We start from the raw sequence: 14,403 nt of genomic DNA on the forward strand, positions 1-14,403 counted from the left end.
TCAGTGGAGGCTTTTTGACAAGAGCTGTGGTGAGAGCGGTGAATGCATTCTTCAAGAAGCCGGGGGCAGCGACAGTACAATATTTCCGGTACAGATGGACCTATTTGCAGGGCAGAAATAGAGGCACAGATGTAGGGAAAAGACTTGTGGACAGAGTGAGGGAAGGAGAGGCTGGGACGAATCGAGAGTGTAGCATGGATATGAAGGTACACCACCAAGTGTGGAACAGCTAGCTAGCGGGAGCTGCTGTACAGCACAGGGAGCTCAGCTCAGTGGTCTATGATGACCTAGAGGGGCGGGATGGGGGCGGTGAACCGGAGGCTCAGGAGGGAGGGATCGTATGTACACAAAAGCTGAGCCCCATTATGGCACAGCAGAAACTATCCCAACATTGTGAAGCAATTATACTCCAATTAAAAAGAGAGAGAAATTACAAATTTTCCTTTGCCCCAATACTAATCAGCAAACCAAACCAAAACATTTGGAATTTTACTGCTTTTTCCTTGGTTGGTCCCCATGGCAGGCCTGGGGTCATCACAAATGTGGTTTTGCCAGGGCCTCCTGTACTCTTGGAGTTTGGGCACAAAATAATTCTGCTCACACACTTGATCCTATTGTGTTGCATGACAAAGAGCTCATTCTTTCAGCTTTGGGCGAGAGCAGGTTATAGATGAGGGTCTGGCTGTGCCCTGCAGATGCCTAGAAGAATAACGAGTGAGCTCACAGCAAGTGACTCATGCCCCTCTGCAGTGGCCGTCTATTCCACGGAAGCCCCACCAGCTGGTGACTCTTCCATAAGCTGCTGTGTGCCGGCTAATAATTCTAATCTCCTTCCGTCACCCAGTAACCATCTTTCATCTAACAATTTCCTCCTCCAGTTAATACCGTCCACTGCTAGCTACTGGGGGATTTCAAGACGACGATAACAACAAAATGACGGCAGCAGCTAGCATCTGAGCTCTTATCTCTTGAGTGGTTGCAAGAGCTTTCCCTGTATTTTCTCCCCTAATCTACCCTAGAAGCTAGAAACTGTTCTTCCAGTTTACAGATGGGAAAACCAAGGGTCAGAATGATTAAGGAACTTGCCTTAAGTTATGCAGCTGAACAAGTGGTGATTCAACAAAGCCCTTGCCTTTGAAGGGGTACCTCCCTCCTGCTGATGGTCGCTCTTCACTGCCTTGCTGAGGATGAGGCAGTATGCTGAGCGACAGTGTAATTTTGGGTCATCACTACTTTTATGAGTGATTTCTTTGAAGATTGTGTGTGATCTCAGCAAGAAGGCAAGATTAGCAAATGTGAAATGATCAGAGAAACAACACAAGGTAAATCCTAAAATTTCCATAAATGAAAAATATCTGGGGAAATTCTTTCCAAAATGCATTTTATAGAAGTGTAGTTTGTTAAAGTGTTACCATATCTTTTAAAAAATATTCAAGAGTCGGTTTCCATTTGTGAAGCATGGGACCCAGTGATGATAATTTGTTTCTTGGCTGCAGGACTTGTCAGGAACTTTACTTTCTTAACCTGCATGACACGCTCTACATCACATTTCCTTCATTATGAGATGTCATCAGTTGTAAGATGCCCCATTTATTCCATAATAACTTTCCCAGAGAATAAAATTTTTCACATTTGTAAGGCAGGTGCTCATTTCCAAGGCATTAGTAGGTGGAAATCAAAGAAATAGGTTATTAGACAGCTTTTCCCAAAACTTCCGACCAAGGAACCATTTTATGCAGGACTGTTGCTCTTCAGAAGAGTCTCTGTGAATCATTGGTTGGAGGAGAAAGCTGCTTCAGATTGGGGGAAGCCAAAGAGAACTGGGAGGAGGCAGCCTGGAAGCGGGTCTCACAATCTGGGCAGGAGAGGCTGAGTGGAAGACAGAGGCAGAAAGGGGTGGGTCCTGGAGCCCATTGAAGGGCCGTGTCTCCCTCCCAGGACTGGGTCCCACCTGGCACCCCATCATAACAGGGGGAGAATCGGATGTGCTTAGAACAGGCTTTCCCTACAGCATCCAACAGTGCAGGGAGCAAGACTCCACATGTCTCAGTCTGTAATGGAGACAACGCAGCCAGCAGTTTCAGCCCAGGCCGGGGTGCTGTGGAAGAGGAAATGTGGGCTCTGTGAGAGCCCAGAGGAGGGTTCCCCTCCTTTCTGGGGAGTGGTAGGAGAAGTCTTCCTGGAGGAGGTAGTTCTTAAGTGGGTGCTTGAAGGGATGAGAGGAGGTGAGCATGACTACAGATAGTAGCGTAGATGCTGGCTTCACCAGCAGGGCTCTGGAGGAGCTGAGCAGACTTCAGTTTAGTGGGAGGGGGGGCCTGGTAGGCAGTGGGGAGTAACATGGGAAAACTGAACTTGGGCCAGCCCGTGCAGGACCTTGGAGGCCATGAGAAGACACGGGCCTCGCACAGCGCCAGCAGGCCGTGGAGACGTGGCTGCTCAGCTGTGTCTGCCTCTGCGACCCCATGGACTGCTGTCCACCAGGCTCCCCTGTCTGTGGAATTCCTCCTTGAATCTGGGCTGCTCTTTGATGAGCTTGGACTAATAGAATATGGAATAAATGAGACAGCACAAGCACTCACCCTGGGCCTTGAGAATACCTGCAGCTTCTGCGTTTCCCATTGCTCTTGGAACCAGCACCATGAGAAAAGACTCATCAAATCCACTAAGAAACGCATGTCACAGTCATCCCCTGTCACCGCAGCTGATAGCCAGCCAACTAAGGGGAGAGCCAACTAAGTGGGCTATAGAGAGGCCTTCCAGGGGGGTACTGACATCAGGTAACACGAGTGATGTTAGCATCAGCCAAGCCCGGACTAGACCAGAAGAACCACCATATAAACTCTTTTCTTATTTGCAGCCTCCTACATTGGGTTTCAACACACCTATGGAAGAGCCATACAATCAGTAGCACACATGTTGGGCTTTCCAATAAAAAATGTACTGTTATTGGTAAAAGCCATTAAAATCTTGAGGCTGTTGCAGCAGTTAATTTATCCTGACTACCTCTGTCTTGGGGTTGTTCAATAGATTAAATAAAATGAATGTAATGGCTTGAATATTACTCCTGCCCTGCAGTGATATATCTATGTCCAAACCCTAGGATACTGGGAATGTGGCCTATGAGGCAAAAGGGTCTCTGTAGTTGTACTTCAGGATATTGAGGTCATCCTGGATTACCTGTTACATGTGTGGGCCCTAAATCCATTGATGACTGCCTTTATTTTTTTAATAATATTTATTATTTATTAGACTGCTTTGGATCGATCTTAAGCCCCGTTGTGGTGCGGGGGCTTAGCTCCCCCACGGCATGTGAGATCTTAGTTTTCCAACCCAAGTCCTCTGCGTTGCAAGGCGAATTCTTAACCACTGGGCCACCGGGGAAGTCCTGATGACTGTCTTTATAAAGCAGGAGAGTTTTATAAGCCACAGATAGAAGAGGAGATGGTCATGTGAAGATAAGAGGCAGAGATTGGAGCGAGATAGCCACAAACCAAGGAAAGCCTGGAGCAGCTGGAAGAGGCAAAGAACAGATTCCTCCACGGTGCCTTCTTGTTACGGCCAAATGCTCCAGGAAACACTCACTTAGAAGGACAGCGTGGATAGCGGAATGCAGTTTATGACACCGTGGGTCCGAGGCAGCTTCCTCCTTAGCCAGGGCCCCCGACCGACTTCCGTGAAAACCTTATATACCTTAAGTGTACTGCTCAAGCCCACATCCCCAGACTCCTTAAACCTAGCCTGGAAAGTGTTAAAGGGAGATACAATCGGGTTCCAGCCATGATTCATAATCAGAAGGGTCAGCTGGGTATACACTGTCGCCTACACCAGTGGGTGCCATACAGATTACAAGGGTGACTGACTACATAGGGGATTATCTCATTCTTTTTGGTGACAGGAAATCTTGGTATGGAATCTGGTGTTTATCAGTCAGGGAGGCCAGTTCGGCCGTGGGTATGTTATCGCCATGGCTACCAGGCACACAGCCCAAAGCTCACTGAAAGTGCAAGATGGAGTTTCCTTCTTTTTCAAGATGGAGTCAGCTCGGCCTGTCCCTTTCCTCCCTCGTTCCTAGGGAATAGGGCCCTGCTGGCCCTTTGATTTTGGATTTCTAGCCTCTAGAACTGGGAGAGAATAAATTTCTGCAGCTTTAAGCCACCCACCCAGTTTGTAGTCATGTGTTATAACAACCCGAGGAAACCAATATAGTGAGATATGCCCAGGGCTTAGCAGAGGGCCCAGCATGAAGAAGCACCCAGAAAATGGTGACAAGACGAGAATCAGCCCATAACGCCTCCACAGTTCCCTCCTTAGAGACAGGGTCTTCTGGAAGCTTGTGTCCTCTGAGAGCAGGCAGAGTTCACATCTGTATTGTTAATGCTGGGAGAAGCTTCTCGCTCATAACGGTATTGGTACTGAGATTAAATGCAGACCTGGGAGCAGGCATTTTCATTAAGGTGTAACCAAAAAATGAAGAAGCCTTTCTTTCTCTGCAGAGTCTCTTTTTAAATGCCTGTGGAAGCAGCTCCTGGGGCAGACTGAAAACCAGCCTCAGGCAGTAGGGGTGTGATCCCCGGGCCTTCAGGAAGGCCACCTTGAATCCCTCCCCAGGCCGAGGTCCAGAGGAGTTCAGGAGACCTCTCGTAGGATTAGCGTGAGGCAGCAAAAAAGGTAATGTAGACTGAGCGGGGAGGCCAGAAGCTTGCTGCTGCTGCTGCTGCTGCTAAGTCGCTTCAGTCGTGTCCGACTCTGTGCCACCCCATAGACGGCAGCCCACCAGGCTCCCCCGTCCCTGGGATTCCCCAGGCAAGAACACTGGAGTGGGTTGCCATTTCCTTCTCCAGTGCATGAGAGTGAAAAGTGAAAGTGAAGTCGCTCAGTCGTGTCCGACTCTTGGCGACCCCATGGACTGCAGCCCACCAGGCTCCTCCGTCCATGGATTAACCAGGCAAGACGACTGGAGTGGGGTGCCATTGCCTTCTCCGGGCCAGAAGCTTACGGCTCTGGAAATGTCTGTCCAGTAAGGTAGCATCCATCAGGTGTAGCTATTTAAATTTAAATTCTTTACAATGAAATAAAATTTTAAAAACTTAGTCCCACAACTCAATTGCATCGGATGACTGCAATTTGTAGAATATTTCCGTCATCACAGAAAGTTTGATCGGGCCGAGCTGCTCAGCCAGGAGGCTCTGCTGATTGCCAGCACTGTGACCTCCGACATGTAGGTCTCCGCTTGTTTCAGACACCGTCTCTGCCTCAGTGTCCCCATCTATAAAAGGAGGGTAATGACAATACTTACTTTGTAGGGTCAGGATCAAATGAGATACTAGATTTCAGGTACTCAGCTCAGTGTCTGACATGTGTTAGTGCTCTTTATGGGTAGAGAAATAACGTATAGTAAAGGAGTAAGGTGAGCTCACAGCTTGGGAGTGAGGAGGCCTGGGCTCCAGGCTAGGTTCTGATATTTACCAGAGGCTGTAGAGAAAGTTCCAATTCCTGCTCCATCAAAGTTGTGTGGCTTTGGGTAAGTCGCTTCACCTCTCTGAGTCCATATATCTTAGCAATAGAAGGGAAGTTTGAATTGTATTGGATCCTACGCTTCCAGAAAAAGAGAGGATCTTAAAAGCCTAATATTCTTTGACCCTGATCCCTGCTTTTAGAAATCTTTCAGAAGAATCAGAGAAATAAGCAAAGATTAAAGTTCAAAGATCATCTTTGGAGAATTAGCAAATAGCGACAAAATCTTGAAATTAGTTTAAATTTCTCCTAATAAGAAAATAAACACTTTATGGCATATCTGCATGATGAACAGTTATACACATGCAACATCATTTTGTAAAATATTACATAAAAGGGAAAATGTTTCTATTTAAAACAAGCAGAACTTATTTAAAGTTATACAGTGTGTGCGTAAATTTATTTTTTGGAAGCATTTGCATCTATCTATAGGCTACTACTACTACTACTGCTAAGTCACTTCAGTCGTGTCCGACTCTGTGCAACCCCATAGACAGCAGCCCGCCAGGCTCCCCCGTCCCTGGGATTCTCCAGGCAAGAACACTGGAGCGGGTTGCCATTTCCTTCTCCAATGCAGGAAAGTGAAAAGTGAAAGTGAAGTCGCTCAGTCGTGTCCGACCCTCAGCGACCCCATGGACTGCAGCCTATAGGCTAGCATACACCAATATTTTGAACAGTGACTTCTTTTACAGGATGCTGGACCTTGATTGCTTCTATTTTCATCTTTCTGTATCAGATTCTCTAAAATCTAGTTTGCCTCCACTAGTTTGCAAATGGAAAGCCTTACACACGCAGAAAGCTGATGGCCTAGATGGTTTCTAAGGGCCCTTGGAGGTTCTGACAATCTATGACTCAGCAAAGAGGTGGGAATAATCTGTTTACAGCCTCGAAACCTCTACCATGCAGGGGGCAGAAGACTGGGTGAGAGAATATCATTCAGTCTTTGGGCTCCGTCCTGACAGGTGTCACTGAGAACAGCTGATGCAGAGTGAGGCCCTGAATCTTGCCAGAAGAAAAGTCCAGACATCCCGTTCACCCTGACCACACTCAGTGGAAAAGCCATGGATGCCCCATCGGTGACTGGGAAGGTGTGAACTGTAAACAGACAGTGACAGGAGCCCGTTATGTGCTGGGTGCTGTGCTAACTGCTTTCACAAGTTCTTTCCTTTTAAGTCTTTAGAAAAGGAAATTTGGGACAAATAAACTTTTCATTTCCAATAAGCATGCAAAGAACAGTTCAACTTTGCTGGTCATTTAAGCAAAGCAAATTAAAACTGGGACTAAAGATTTTTCACCTAGCCGAGAGGCAACTATTGCTAAATTTAATAGTGCCAAGTACTGGTGAAAACGCGTGCAATCAGTCATGCTGATGTATACACATTTATCAATTGGTAAAAATGGTCTGGAAAAAAGAATACCATAAATATCAAAATCTTTAAAAATGTAGAAACCCTTTGCTCTAGAATTTTTGCTTGGAGGCCTGGTCTTTATCCTAGGGAAATGGAAGTGGGAAAGAAATCATACACAAAGAATACTAAGTGAGATCTCATCACCCAGAGGGTGCAAATGAGCAGCACTCACTGTGAGATACTGAAGTTTCAGCTCAGAGGCCCCACTCCCACAGCTTTCAGACAGGCATTTCTGGGGTTTTCAGCGGGCCCCGCATGTGCTCAAGCACTCTGCTTCAACCTGCTTGCTCTTCTTCTGCCCAAAAGCCACCTAAGGGAGACAGCCTTGCACCCTCCCATGTGACCCCCAGACCGACTCCCACTCTTCTCCAGACTGTTCCGTGCCCTGGAAGCTGACCAAAGGGCTGTATCTCCTCTACCAACTGGATTCAGCTTAGAGGGGCTGTGAAGCTCAGAAGACCAGTCTCTGGACAGTGAGGTCAACTCTTCATTCCCTAGCTGCCCCCTTAAGGGTCTCCAGTTGGAGGCAGCCCTTCTCAAGGGAACTCTATTTCTGATGTTGGCACAGCTCCCCTTGCCCTGCCCCAGCCCACCTTGGCCCCAGGGTACTGCATATTCTCTAGTCCCTAAAACCTCCTCAAATCTCCCAACCTCCTCTGAAGTGGTGTGCTGGGAAACCAGCTCTCCAAAAAGCAAAAGCCCTGATTTGTAGTGTTTGTAGACCTCCATGGGAGAAATACCCCCACCAGGGCCGGTGACCAGCTTCCTGCAGTTTAACAACTGGCTGACAGAGGCTCAGCACCCCAGGGCCCTGCCTTGCGGGGGGACTCTGGCTGGACCTGGAGTCTCGGGTCCTGCCTCTGCTGCAGCTGCTTTCAGCAACGATGCAGATTCCCTTTCCAGAGGGCCACTGAGTCACTCCGAGCCCTCTGTTCTCATCACTCCAGAGCCTGAGTCACACAAATTATGGCATAAAAAGAGCTCCATCCGCCTACATCTACCTCTCTCTCTTCCCCTCCCCCTCGCAGTCTTGAATCAGGCTGAGGCAGGGCTAGGAAACTCACAACCGGCTGCCATCTTCCACTTCTACGGCTCTCTCTTCTCTCTCCCCAAGTTCTGATTCCTAAACTGTGTCCTTATAGATCCAGCCTCCTCTGTACCTATCAGTTTAGGAAAAATGACGCTGCCACTTTGGGTTAAGGTGAAATACATCTGCGGACCAGCAGAGGGCGACTCTGAGTTCCATCAAACAGGCAAACAAACAGGCACCATTTCTAAACATCCAACAAAGGCATAGTTAAACATATTATGGTTTACTCATTCAATGGAATACTGTACAACCTTTTTTAAAAAGTCCTATGGTATGGTAAAATGATTATAATATTGTGCCATAGTGAAAAGCAAGATTTTTTTTTTCTCATCGATGCTACAATATAAAAGAAACTTGAGGACATTATGCTAAATGAAATAAGCCAGACACAAAAGGACAATTACTATATGATTCTGTTTAGATGAACTATCTAAAGGAATCACATTCATAGAAACAGAAAGTAGAATGGTGGTTGCCCTGACCTGGGGGAGCCAGAGAGTGGGGGTTGTTTAATGGGCATCACGTTTCAGTTGATGCCAAGGAGAGGACTCACTGGAAAAGACACTGATTCTGGGAAAGACTGAGGACAGGAGGAGAAGGAGGGGCAGACGGTGAGATGGTTGGATGGCATCGCTGACTCAGTGGACCTGAGTTTGAGCAAATTCTGGGAGATGGGGAAGGACAGGGAAGCCTGGTGTGCTGCAGTCCATGGGGTTGCAAAGCGTCAGACACAACTGAGCAACTGAACAACAACAACATTTCAATTTTCCAAGATGAAAAAGTTATAGAGGTCTGTTTTATGGCCATACCAATATAGTTAACTCTACTGAACTGTACACTAAAAAATGGCTAAGATGGTAAAACCAACTTTTTAAAGTAAGGGTTTTTTTTTTTTTAAGCCAAATAAACAACAGAAAAACCCCAAGATTCTCTATTTACTTGAGTGTTAGAGATGTGACAGTGCATAGGAAGCATTCTTGCCCTGGGTCTCAGAGAGCTTACATCCCCATGGGGAGGCGTGTCAAAGGCGAAGGCACATGAATAAACGTGAAGTTCAGAGAGAGGAAGCGCTGTGGAGGAGGTGCAGGCAGCGCTCTGCCTGTGCTGAATCAGAGCGCTGACCCGGCACCAGAGGTGAGGGGCGTGGCTAAGGGCACAGGAGGTGAGGTGAGGACAGCGGACTGGGAGCCTCAGGAAGGGAGAGTCCAGCAGCAGGTGGGGGCAGGGGGGCCGTGCCCCGCGGAGGGAGAGCGCCTGCGTCCTTCTATGAGCGTCTGAAAGAAGGCGCGCTGCCTCCTTGCACCAGCAGTTCCTCCGCCTGGCGAGGGGTGTGGCGGGCTTATCTCTATGCCTTATCTTCCTCCTGCCCCTCTGTGTTATCCATCTTGTCCATGGAGAGCTTAGGTGATTTTACAGAAAGACAACGGCATAACCCTTCCCACACCTTACTGCTCAGACAGACGGCAGGGCTCTTCATGAAGGCTCCTCCTTGTTTCACGGAGCTCCGCAAACTGCTTACAACGATGCAGGCTAGAACACCTTGTCTCTAAACAAGAACAGTGAGGCGAGGGGCAAACGTCGCTGGAAGACTCAGAAGAAAAAGGAGCGCGGTGTACTTTCACTCACCTGTCCTGTTCCCCTCGGGACTCGCCTTGTCAGTTGATTTGAATTCTAGCCCTTAATCGTCCTGGGTTTGTACTTTGTCTTCTCAGCTCCATAGAAAAATCTTTTGTTGTGATTTCTTCTGCTCCTCATTATTCTCTCTCCCTTAAAATATATCATTTTTTTCTTTTCTGCGGTGATTTTTCGCAGTGCTAAACCACCCCCCTCCTTGCTCCCCCACCGGGGAGGGGCTCAGTCTGACCACCTCAGCACAGGGTCAGATCCAGAACCTCTGCGCAGCAGGTCCTCAAATATTTGTGAGCGAGAGGCTTAGCCAGGGCTGAGAGTCACTCGCCCCCTCCTCCGTAGCACTCAGCCAGTGACACACCCTCAGCAGGGGCTCGGGACACGGGTTGCCAGTTTGATTTATGGGGCTTATTATTCCAAGTGGCGGCAGGGAATAGATATTGATTCAAACGGGTTTAAATATGTGAGCGGATGCACAATCCAGAAAGGGCTACAGATGGAGGAGAAGGGGTCTGTAGAGCCCTGAAGCAGAGGTCATGAAGAAACGCTGGTCCCCGAGGGAGCGTGGGGGGAGCTGTGGGGTCAAGGCCGGGTTGTGGAGCCAGGAGCACATCCGGCGGCATCACCTCATGTGCTGGGGGAGTGCCCTTGGGCAAGCGAGATGAGAGGGCCTCCTGTGAGGACTGCCCAGAGGAAAGTGTGTGTGTGCGTGTGTATACGCATACAGGTGTAAATGTACGTGCGTGCGCGCCTGTGCCTGTCTATATGCATGTGTGTGCATGCGTGTGCATACGGGTATGTGTGTGTGTACACACGTATGAGCGCACAGTTGCACATGTGCATCCTAGTCGCTCAGTTGTATCCAACTTGTCACGCGCCAGGCGCCTCTGTCCGTGGGATTTCTCAGGCAGGAATACTGGAATGGGTTGCCATTTCCTTCTCCAGGGGCTCTTCCTGACCCAGGGATCAAACCTAGGTCTCCTACATTGCAGGCAGATTCTTTGCCGTCCGAGCCACCAGGGAAGGCCCTGCACATGTGCATATATATGTACATATGTTTGTGTGTGTATATATACATGAATGTGTTTGCATATGGGGCTTCCCAGGTGGATCAGACTGTAAAGAATCCACCTGCAATGTGGGATACCTGGGTTCGATCCCTGGGTCAGGAAGATCCCCTGGAGGAGGAGATGGCAACCCACTCCAGTATTCTTGCCAAGAAAAATACCGTGGACAGAGGAGCCTGGTGGGCTACAGACCATGGAGTCGTAAAGAGTCAGACACGACAGAGGGCGCGTGCAGGTGCTTGCCAATGTGTGTATGTTGTATGTGAGCATGTGTACAAGCGTATTGTGTGCACATGTATATGTGTTCCTTGCATGTGTGTATATTAAGTATGTGCGTGCATGCACATATGTGTGTATTAAATATGTGTATGCTTATATGTGATTCCCGAGAGCTCAGGTGGTAAAGAATCCGCCTGCAATGCAGGAGACCCTGGTTTGATTCCTGGGTCGGGAAGATCCACTGGAGAAGGGAAAGGCTACCCACCCCAGTATTCTTGGGCTTCCCTTGTGGCTCAGCTGCTAAAGAATCTGCCTGCAATGCAGGAGACCTGGGTTCGATCCCTGGGTTGGGAAGATCCCCTGGAGAGGGGAAAGGCCACCCTCTCCCGCATTCCTGCCTGAGTGTGACTGTGTGTGCACATGTGTTTGTGCATATATGTGTATGTATGTGCATGTGTGTATGTTTGCATCCGAATGTGGATCTGTCCTGGCACATAGTAGATGCTTGATGAATGTAAATGCTTTCCTATACTGCTGCCCTTCCACTCTTCTTGTGCAGCAGTGAGTAACTTCATAGAAGAGTTTACAGAGGATTTCTAAATCTCCCCTGCACACGTCACGCAACCATGTCAGGCTTTCAAATTCTTGGTTCTGTAACACCACCATCACCAGGAACAATAACAGTTCCCTTTCCAAGTCACTGCCAACTTGTTCCAGTTATTATGGCTGCATTACAAGTCTTCTCAAAACATAGGGGCATAAAGCAACCATTTAATGTGCTCATGTATTTTGTGGATGGGGAATTCCTAGAGGGTACAGGAGGGGTGGGTGATGTCCGAGGCCTCAGCTGGGGGACTTGAAGTCTGGGGGCTGGAGTCGTCTGCAGGCTCCTTCACATGCACATTTGGGAGGTGCTGTCCGCTGGCCAAGAAATGAGTTGGGCTGTCAGCTGGAACACCTAAACGTGGCCTCTTGGCTTCTTCACCGAGAAGAAGAGTGTCGAGAGAGAGCGTCCAGTGAAACCTGCCCCCCTGTTTACCACTTAATCTTGGGAATCACAGTATCACTTCCAGCACATTCTGTTGGCAAGGCAGTTACAATCTTTGCCAGATTGAAGGGGAGAGGACAAAGAAGCACCCTCTTGATGGAGGTGTGTTCATGGCACGCTCAGAGCAGAGTGCACGGGATGGGATGTGCGTTGGTGTACCATCCTGGGAAAACGCAATCTGCCACGTTGCACATCAGGCAGCTTAGATGATCTCTTATTCCTCAAAAACCACTGAGGGACTCACCATACATATCTCCATTCTAGAGGTGGACCAACTGAGGCCCAGAGAGGCCAATGCTTGCCTTTGGCAGTATATTTAACGTCTCTGAACCTCAGTGACCACCCTCCCCTCTAGAAAAGGGGTAGGACGAGCTCTCCCTGAATATGACTGTGAGCCTGCAGTGCTTATTACTTTATGGGGTTTTTGGAAGGTTGAAGTCAGGCAAGCAGTTTTGTGATCTCTAACCCTCTGTGCCAACGCAGAGCACCAGTCTTTATCAGTGTAAATCATTGTTTCCTTCCTTCCACCTACAATCATCTGCCACACAAACCCCACAGCCAGCCAGGGAGCAGGCTTTCCACCCACATACCCTCAAGAGAGAGGCATGTCAAAGCATTTTGGCAAGAGTTTGCTTCGATGCAGCAGAAAGATATACCAGCCCCTGTCTGTTCCCATCTTCCAAGGGGAGAATACTTGGGAAGAAGGCTTGTGTTTGCTTATAAAGTCCAAATGTGTAACTCTTAATACCTCTTAATACCTTTAGTCAGTTACAAGCATGTAGCCCTTTAGCCGTACTTTTTAAAAGGCTGTCTGTTGTACTGAGGGTTTCTCCCCCAAAGGAAAAAGAAGGATCAGCATTTTTGCACTAGATCACAAGCAGGAATCTTCTGGCTCCTGCGTGGGCCAGGACCATCCTGGAAAATCACCCCTCTGGGATTCATTCTGGGCCATGTCCTTCACTGCCAACGCTGCATCTGCAAGGTCTGAGGCCTTTAGACACCCCCTTGGCTATGGTGCCCATTAAACAGACGATTTACTCTCCTGTTAATAGGATTCAATTACGAAAAGGGGTGGGGGAAGGGAGCTCACTGCTGGGGAGAGTTTAGGGGCCTGAGCACTGCTCTCGTTTTATGGCCCGATAGGCTGGTTGTCTCATAGCAACAGAGGCAGAAGTGAGGAGGGGCTAGAACTCTTACAGTTGGCAGGGCTGAGCTGTGCCCACCTCCCCAGGAGCTCTAAAATATCAAGTGGCGGGTGTCTGTACAACAGAGGTGAGTTGTCAGGTCTTAAAGCAGCACCAGGCTCAGCAGAGAGAGCCCCGGCTCTGTAATCTGGCAGGACCAGCTTTGACTCTGGCTCCCGCACGTGGGGACTCCCCACGTGGCTCAGTGGTGAAGAGTCCGCCTGCCAATGCAAGAGACCGGGTTCTGTCCCTGAGTCGGGGAGGTCCCCTGGAATAGGAAATGGCAGCCCACTCCAGTATTATTGCCTGGAGAATCTCATGGACAGAGGAGCCTGGCGGGCTACAGTCCATGGGGTTGCGAACAGTCGGATGCAACTGAGCACGCACACGCATGCATGCATATGTGCAGCCCGCACTTAGAGCAGCTAACCGTGGAAGAGCAATTTAAGGCCTCTGAGCTTCAGATTCAGTTTCTTCAACTGACCATTGCGTAAAGTGAGGGACAGAGATGCTAGGATCATGCCTGATACTTAGGGAAGGCCCTATGCTCGTGTTTATTTTTGTCGCTGCTTTTTAATCCTTCCAACAAGCACTTTAAGGATAAAAGAGTAGAGAGAAGTATGTTTTTGCCTTCAAATGTTATTTCTCACTTGTCTCTTCTATTGATGGGAACAAATCTCTGCCCATGCGCCCAAACTGTACAGTTTGACCACCGGGAGGTCACTGGGCCAAGCAGGCTCTTCTTAAAGCTGGCCGGCTGGAAACAGCCGTGAAGCTCTCACTGCTCCCCGCTTCTCCTTGGTTGGTCTTTAAAAGGTGAGTTTCTCTTTTCCTGCCCCAAATCTCCACCATTTCTAACTCTCATCACTGCTCTGTACAAAGTAAGGTTAAAAAACCCCCAGAGGCTCAGAGAGGCATCGTGACCTGCCTGGGGTCACACAGTACACAGTTGTCAAAGGCTGAGGGTTTTGGCTGCTGGGCGGGTTGGAAATGCCAGCCCCTCCAGCTGCTGACAAGCCCCACCCCTTAGAGCTTCCACTCCTCCTCCCTCCCCTCCTTCGGCAAAAAGAAACTCATTTCCCATCCCAGACTTCTCTGCCAGCCCAGAAAGATTAAGTGAAGAAGAAATGTCTCCAAATATACCGAGATGGTCTTTCCTGGCTTCTCAGATTTGCTGTCTGTGGTTTGAAACCTTTTGCCCAGTAGATTCTGGGAATTGCAGGGCAGGGGCCTGGGTAAC

General features: G+C 48.7%; 1 protein-coding gene and 1 long non-coding RNA gene across 2 annotated transcripts in view; both read right to left on the reverse strand.

The window, feature by feature from the left end:
- KCNIP1 (potassium voltage-gated channel interacting protein 1) overlaps positions 1–14,403 on the reverse strand; it is a 413,346-nt gene that overhangs the window by 364,564 nt on the left and 34,379 nt on the right. The window lies entirely within an intron of this gene.
- Positions 1,571–14,378, reverse strand: LOC120879690. Its single transcript, XR_005724856.1, has 3 exons — positions 14,307–14,378; positions 2,583–2,885; positions 1,571–1,869 (listed from the first exon to the last, which is right to left on the reverse strand). It is a non-coding gene; the product is annotated as an uncharacterized LOC120879690 (long non-coding RNA).

The sequence above is a fragment of the Oryx dammah genome, unplaced genomic scaffold (genome assembly GCF_014754425.2).
Source record: "Oryx dammah isolate SB20612 unplaced genomic scaffold, SCBI_Odam_1.1 HiC_scaffold_20, whole genome shotgun sequence".
Classification (NCBI taxonomy): domain Eukaryota; kingdom Metazoa; phylum Chordata; class Mammalia; order Artiodactyla; family Bovidae; genus Oryx; species Oryx dammah.